We start from the raw sequence: 8528 nt of genomic DNA, 5'->3' as shown, positions 1-8528 counted from the left end.
CACCTCCACAGCCGCCCAGCCTCAGCTGCGCCGCCCGCTTGGGACAGCTTCCAAGGCCGCCAGGCCTCCGCTGCCACTGAGGGCAGGCCTGCGCCACGGGCAAGTTTGCTCATGGTCTTGGGCCTCCGCAGCTTCTGCTTCTGTGGGGGGGCTCGTGCAGGCCCACTCAGACCGCTTCCACCCGCTTGGACCGCTTTGGCCTCTGTGGCTGCAGAGGGTGGGTCCACATCGCCAGGGGTGTTCCGCGTCAACTTAGACCTCCTCAGCAGCCACCATGGCTCCCAATTCCATGGCCAGATTTGTGCAAGCCCACTCGGACCACCCCCAAGGTCGCCGGGCTTCCGCTGCCGCTGAGGGCGTGCCGCACCATGGGCGGGTTTGCGCGCGGGCCCTGACCTCCACAGAGGCCGCCACAGCTTCCACTCTTGCTGGCGGGCTTGCCTGCGCTTGCGCGGACCCCCGACCCTGCCAAGGGTGGACCCATGACACAGGCAGGAGTATGTGCTTTGCCCAGAACTCTACGGTGGCTGCCATGGTTTCCGCCTCCCTGGGCCGGCCCTTATGCACTCGCTCGGGACTGCCCTGGCCTCCGCAGCCAGCTCGCCCACTCCAGGGAGCTCTCAGCAGTGCGGGATGTGGTGTAGATTAGACCTCTGCACTCACTATTTGTGCCCCTAAGGTGCTGCCTGCCTCTAAGCGCCTTTGTTCTAAGTGGGGCAGGAGAGCCTCCAGTGGATGGGGTAATTTCTTTTCTTTGCTGCTGTGGCTGCTCCAAGGAAAAATGTTCACTTTAGATTTGGGAAGTGACTCAGCCCAGGGGTTAGGGTGATCATCTCTCAAAGTGTCTCCCCCTGTGCCTCCCATACCACTCCGCTGGCAACTCCAGTCCTCCCTGTGCTCCCAGCTCCTGGAGCCCGGGAAAGGGGCTGTGAGCGAGGCTCTCTGTGCAGTCCCTTTAATGCAGAGCCTGGGTCCTAGAGTTCTGCCTCCTTCTCTCAAACAGTGTCTAGGCTCTTTTCTCAGCCAAATACAGTCTGTAAGCCCCTTCCAGGCTCCAGAGCTCTAGGCTAGGATTCTGGTTTTGGGGCTGAAGACCCACAACTTGCCAGGCAACCTTCCCCATCTCAAGAGTACCTCCGGGCTGCCACTCACTCCCGGGAGTGGGACAGCCCTTTCTGCATCTCTGCCTTTCCTACCAGTCTCAGTGTGGCTTCTTTGGTGATCCTCGGCTATAGAATCTTCTTAGTTTAGTCCAAATTTGGTCTTTCAAGATGATTGTTCTCCAAATTAAGTTGTAATCCACCTTGGTTCTGGGAAATGGGAATTGGAGCGTCCACCTACTCTGTGGCCATCTTGTCTCTTCTCCAGAAGTTGTTAATTCTCTTCTTTCCTTTACAATGTATTTACCAAGTGAAGAAGTTAGCATGTAGTTTCATTTGAATCAAATGCAGACTTTGAAACAATATTAACCATGATGCCCCCAACAAACTTGAAGAAATAAGAATTCAACTAACCATGGATGAGTACATACAGTCATCCTTCCGTATCTGTGGGTTTTGCATCAGCAGAGTCAACCAACTGCAGATTGAAATATATTTTTTAAAATGTAACATTGTTGCTGATGTTTACTATGTAATTAGGCCTAAGATGGTTGTGTTTATACTGAACATGTACAGACTTTTTTTCTTGTCATTATTCCCTAAGCAATAAGTATTACAAGTATTTACATATCACTTACATTGTATTAGGTATTATAAGTAATCTAGATGCTTTAAACCACTGGTCCCCAACCCCCTGCCGCGGACCAGTACCGGTCCGTGGGCCATTTGGTACCGGTCCACAGAGAAAGAATAAATAACTTACATTATTTCTGTTTTATTTATATTTAAGTCTGAACGATGTTTTACTTGTAAAAAATGACCAGATTCCCTCTGTTACATCCATCTAAGACTCACTCTTGACGCTTGTCTCGGTCATGTGATACATTTACCCATCCCACCCTAAAGGCCGGTTCGTGAAAATATTTTCTGACATTAAATCCGCCCGTGGCCCAAAAAAGGTTGGGGACCACTGCTTTAAAGTATACAGGAGGATGTGTGCAGGTTATATGCACAGTGTGACATTTTATACAACCTTTTATACAAGGGACTTGAACATGCATGTATTTTGCTATCTGTGGGGGGTTCTGGAACCAATCCCTCATGGGTATTGAGGGATAACTGGATAATAGTGACTTTTGCTAACTTTATGAAATTATTATTATCCAAATCTCCTTCTTCCATGGCATTCATATACAGTCTCCTCTAATTACTGGATATGTTTATCGGGTGCAGTTTTATTAAATAAAGAAATACTGAATATATTGTATTTTCTTTGCATATTTCAGTTCCCTTCCACTCCAGGCAACCTGCAATTAGCAGCCAAAGCAATAATAAAAGGAGCTTAGAAAGAACAATCAAAGATGTGTGAATTATGTGTATAACTGAGCTTAATTAAGTCCCTTTGCTAAGACAAATGGAAGAGTTAGCAGTTACTCACACTCTTTAGCTGCTCATATTGAGCTCCCAGTGGAACTTCCTGAAGGAAACTGTGAAAAGTGGAAATTCTTCCCTGGGCAACTCTGCTAAAGTTCAACTCTGAAACGGCTTGAACCACATCCCGGTCACAGTTTTCAACCCTTGTTTGTGGGATAGCTGCGTCACTAAACTAAATTATTTGTGGTTAATCAGCCTAACCCATAAAATTACTGAACTCTTTAATATATCAATTTGGTGGATATTTTGGCAAATCAAAAAGTATTTCTTATATATCTATTTTCTTGATTTCTCATCTTTCCCTTTAAAATTAAAATATATTTTTCCACAAAACCTCTTACTATCCCCCAAAATGTATTTTTCTGTAGAATTTTAGATCCCTCTTTGTTTGATTCAGGAAGTCCCTGTGCTTGTTACCTAGGTGGGTGGGTTAGCTCATTTTTCAGCTAATGCAGCCCAGTGTTGATACCAAAAACTTTCACTGCTTAAAATGTGGCATTTTGCAGGGTGTTATTGACTTTTTGTTACAGCCCTAAAAGCAAACAATGCATTGTTTTCTAGGTCAAAATTACTTTATTCAGCACCAGGGCATAGAAGTATGCCCTCTCAATCGGACACTTGCCTAAGTTTTGTTTGTTTGTTTGTTTTTGTATTTTTCCAAAACGAGAAGCGGGGAGGCAGTCAGACAGACTCCCCCGCATGTGCCCGACCGGGATCCACCTGGCATGCCCACCAGAGGGCAATGCTCAGCCAATCTGGGGCGTTGCTCCATTGCAACTGGAGCCATTTTTTTAGAGCCTGAGGCGGAGGCCATGGAGCCATCTTCAGTGCCCAGGCCAAGTTTGTTCCAATGGAGCCTTGGCTGCAGGAGGGAAGAGAGAGATAGAGAGAAAAGAGAGGGGGAAGGATAGAGAAGCAGATGGGCATGTCTCCTGTGTGCCCTGGCCGGGAATCGAACCTGGGACTTCTACATGCTGGGCCGACGCTCTACCGCTGAGCCAACTGGCCAGGGCCTAGTTTTTTTTTGTGTGTGTGGAGGATTTTGATTTGGTTCACAGATGCTCATCTCCCAGCAGTAGCCAAGGTGGGGTGGCACTCTATCTGAGTGACCAATAGCTTAAGCCTCTCAACTTTCATAACAGAAGTGCAAATATGACATCCAGAAGTATCATATATGACATACACTTATATGACATACAGAGTGATATTATCATTATGTCTTTAATCAGCATTCATTGCTTTAAATCTTTTGCCAGCGAGTGCATACTTGAATCACCTATCCAGATATGACTCTTATGGATGCTTCTTCCCTACTTTCTATGTTTCCTTTTTAGTGAAAGAATCCTAATTACTAAACATCTTGGCTTCTCTCTGCCCTTATTGTGCAATATTTCTGGGGAGTTTGGAAGGAGAAACTGAATATGAGTAGGTTCCTTTACTTTCATTTGGGAAAAAAGCAAATATTCTTTTCTGCTTTTCCTAAGCCCTTTGAGGCGGGTCTTTCCTGATCTGCTGTTGCCTGACACCATGTGGATTTGTCAGTCTATTTCTGGGATTCAATAGAGGGAGGTCCACTTGTTTATACTTAGAGGCCACAATTTTCAAAATCAGCCTGTGAGTAATGAAGGTGACATCTGTGACCTTCATCTGCTGACTGATACATTTTATGTTTCAGTCAGTTCTGAATATGGTTGGTAAAAAATGGTGTCATTTATTGGACATCTAATACCTACTGACTACTAAAGCCTAACTAAGAAAAGTTATATTTAATAAAGACAAACTCCCAAACCATCCACTCATTCCTTAAGGTTGAAAGGTTTGGGCTTAGAGTCATGCTGTATGAGTACATATCTAGAGCATATTAATGTAGACCCTCTCAGAATTGCCTTCATTGAGCCAAACATTTAACATTGGTTTTTACTGAAAGTTACTATGAGAAAGGGCTATGTAAAATGGCATCTGTATCTGTCGACTGTTGATAAACCCATTATCTGTAATATGCCTGTTGCTCAATGCTCCACTTGTTTATTCCATGTGGTAAATTTATTTTAGAATTTAGAAGCAGGAGAATATTGTCTTTATTCAAAAATTGTCAGGGTTAGCTCTGCCTGTGGTGGTGCAGTGGATAGAGCAGCGACTTGGTATGCTGAGGTTGCCGGTTCAAATCCCTGGGCTGGCCTGGTGAAGGCACATATGACAAGCAATAGTGAACAACTAGAGTGAAACAACTATGAGCTGATACTTCTCGCTACCTGCCTCTGTAAAATCAATCAATAAAATATATTTTTTTAAAAAATTGTCATGTTTATTCAGCAAGGTAAAGAAAACTATGTAAGCTGTAATATTTTTCTCTTGGGATTTTATTCAGGGAATTCCTGGTCCAGTGTAATGCTCAAGCACAATGACTACCATAGCCTACATGAACATTATTTTTGCTTCATTCTTTTCATAGCTTTAATATCTAGTTTCCATTTAAATAATATGCACACAATCAGTTTTGTAGGTCATTCTGAACTCTTTAAAATATGAATAAGGCACAATTAAAGTTGTGTAACACAGAGAAATGGAAGCAAAGAATTTTTAGTTTTCCGTCCAGCATATAAGGAGCTTGAAATCATTGCTCCTGACCTCACAATAAATAAAAAAAAACCTGAACATATTAAAAATCAACAACTCTTCTCAGATCCACCAGAGAAATGAGATCGCAAGGCAAAGTACACTTTCCAAAATTGGAGCAAGAGATAGGCAAATAGAGAGAGTGCAACATATCGCAGCAAAAGCCCAGGAGCGGAAGCTTCCACAAAAACCAGTAGGAGGGTAGGAAATTTTAATCTGTAATTAATTAATTGCTAGAGGCTCAGTGTGGACAAGTTTGAGAGATAAAAATTCCAGGAGAATCCAGTTTTGGGGAGGCCTCTACATTGTTGTGAATTTTACATCTAAGAGCTTTACCTGACTCTCTCAGGAACATTGGGGGGGGGGGGATCTCCTGCTTCTGGCAAAAGTAGCCCTTGTGAAATAGGCTTAGATAATTCTCAGTTCTTCTTCTAACAAGACCTGCCCTCAAGAGAAACTATTTTTCCAGGGCAGTTTTACCTGAGTTTAACCAATATAGGGAAGGGAAATACTCAATTCCAGCTCACTCTAGCTTTTCTATCTCACCTTCAGGGGAAGCAAAACAAAACTGAATAAAGATTACATCCCCAGTATAGTCTCACTAAAAAGCTTAGACCTAATCATAGAATTATAAAATGTTTTTCTCCCCCAGTACCTTACTACCTCATCAATAGAGCTCCTGTACAATAACAGAGAAATACAACAAGAACTGCACATCTCAGACATTTTTAAAAAAGAAATCTTTAGGAAAACCTAAGGAAACAGCAGAGACAAAAACAAAGACACCAGAGGAATTTTCTTTTTTTTGATTCCTACAGCTACCGCAAGCAGGAAACAGAGCCTAACCCCTAGGCAGATAAATATAAAATCTCACTATAAAGGCATATTTACCTCAATCCTTTCTACATAGTACATCATGTCTGGCTTTCAGCAACAACAACTGCTCTGGTTTCTCTTCAGATGGTATAAATCTTTTGCCTTATACTAAATTTCCAACTTCAGAGAAATACAAAAAAGAAAAAAAAATTAAAAACAGTTTGAAGAGACAGAGAAAGCATCAGAACCAAACTCAGGTATGGCAGATGTTTCAGATTGTGAATTTAAAACAACTGGGAATAATATGCTAAAAGTTTTAATGGAAAAGCTGAAAAGAACAGATAGTTAATGTAAGGAGAAATTAAGTACTAACCTAACTTCAGTCTATTTTCACTTCTAGCCAGTCTAACTAGGAAAATAAGATAGAAGACACAAGTTAGTATTGTCAGAAATGAGCCATTTCTACTGATCCTAGGGACATTAAAAAGATAATTAAACCCTGGATCCTCTGCACTTGTAGTGGCCCTCCTTTCCCTTCCTTACACAAATGTTTTCTCCAGGATCACCTCCAAAAAAGACACTCATCTTAGCTATGTGCTGTGTGAACAGTTGAGCAGATTTGTTGGATTTGGTATTGGACTTGTAAATCTCTGGACAGAAAATGAACTGGCTCAGCCTTGCATTGCTCTACACCACAATGTCAGGTTAATGACCATGCTTGGCATTATCATCTCACTCCATTTACAATTATCAATATTATGTACAACTTCAACAAAACTCAGGGACCAAGGGACCTTTGGAAAGGAATGGGAAGGACATTTACTGTCCAGGAAGTCACACTTGGAACAGTGATGATCAGTGAATTTACAGCTTGACCAAGAGAGTTTTTACATAAGTGGAATCCTAAACAAAGAGGAGAACACCTTTTACTGAAATCATTGTGAATTGGAAATCCCCCAATGTGCTGGCACCCTCTGTGGGGGCATTTCAGGACATGATTACTTAGTAATGTCCCATTCACCATGAAAACCACTACTTGGCAGGACCTGGCCCGTAAGGTTAGCTTAATTTATTTGGTGGCAATGCCTTTTTATGCAGCAAGTCTAATTGAAACATTACAGAGTGGGGAAATTTGAGATAATGCTGGAATTTTGAAATGTGTTAAAGAAGGCATTGGAAGAGTGATAGGCATGGGAGTGCTTCACAGCAAATGACTACTTCCTCTTTTCTCCTTGGTCTTCCCTACAGCGCTGCCTGGGTTCTTCGTTATATCATCACCTCAATCATCCAGACATTGTCCCACTAATTCTAAAGACAGAGACTTATTATTATAAGTCTGAGAGCACTACCCCAGTGCAGAGTATGTTGAATACTCATTTTCCAGAACTTATTCATAACTTTGCTGCCAGTCTTGGCTCTGATGTTACACTTGATGTTTGGCAAACAGTTTTGCATCACCTTCACATTTAATGGACATGCACAATAACTGACAATACAAACCTTGGCTGTGAAATGCTTCCAATTAATATGCAGCATGAGAGAATGAGAGACTGTATTCACATCATAAAGCAGGAGAAAAAAATGCTTGGTTTTTATAAAGGGTTTAGTGCTGTGTAATAATACACACTGCATGCAGCTGATTTATAGATACCAAAATTATTTACTCTATACCTCTTCAAAATAGCGTTTGAGATTTAAGTCCCTGATTAGTCTAAAATACATAATCTGGATACTTTGTTATGAAATTATGAAGGATAACAATGAATACTGGAGGAAAAAAGGATTAGAAAATAAAACTAGTAGAAAAAGCCCAGGCTGATTATATTGATATCAACTCTTTTTTTCAAAGGCATTGGTACCTATTTTGGATCAAAAGTATTTCAAATTTGAAAACTCAATAAAAATAACACTCATAAATTAGATTCTAGATAGTGTTGCATACATGTTGAACTGAAAATGATCTTAGGTATAAGCAAAAATTTGTCAGCAAACATAAAACAACATTTCACACAACTGATTTTATTCCCTCTGACTAGAGTATCTATTTATTTATTTATTTATTTATTTATTTATTTATTTATTTATTGTGTGTGTGTGTGTGTATGTGTGTGTGACAGAGACAGAGGGATAGATAGGGACAGACAGACAAGAAGGGAGAGAGATGAGAAGCATCAATTTTTTGTTGCAGCGCCTTAGTTGTTCATTGATTGCTTTCGCATTTGTGCCTTGACCAGGGGGCTACAGCAGAGCAAGTGACCCTTTGCTCAAGCCAGCAACCTGGTGAACCTTGTTCGAACCAGATGAGCCCATGCTTAAGCTGGCGACCTTGGGGTTTTGAACCTGGGTCCTCTGTGTCCCAATCCAACACTCTATCCACTGCACCACTGCCTGGTCAAGCTGACTTTAATATTTATTATTTGCTTATTTTACCTTCTTAATTGAAATGAGTATGTCATTCTTAATATAGTGTATATTATCAAGAAGTTATAGTTTACCTTTAAGCAATAAAATTATGTCACCACTGATAATGATGAAAAGGATTAGATTTGGCGATCTATAATC

General features: G+C 41.5%; 1 pseudogene; it reads left to right on the top strand.

Annotated features, from left to right (window-relative positions):
* Positions 1-274: 274 nt before the first annotated feature.
* On the top strand, positions 275-7657 carry LOC136306562 (mitochondrial outer membrane protein SLC25A46-like; annotated as a pseudogene).
* Positions 7658-8528: the final 871 nt, after the last annotated feature.

The sequence above is a fragment of the Saccopteryx bilineata genome, chromosome 5, assembly GCF_036850765.1.
Source record: "Saccopteryx bilineata isolate mSacBil1 chromosome 5, mSacBil1_pri_phased_curated, whole genome shotgun sequence".
Taxonomy (NCBI): domain Eukaryota; kingdom Metazoa; phylum Chordata; class Mammalia; order Chiroptera; family Emballonuridae; genus Saccopteryx; species Saccopteryx bilineata.
The sequence above is the reverse complement of the archived record's forward strand: the minus strand, read 5'-3'. Positions and strand labels throughout refer to the sequence as shown.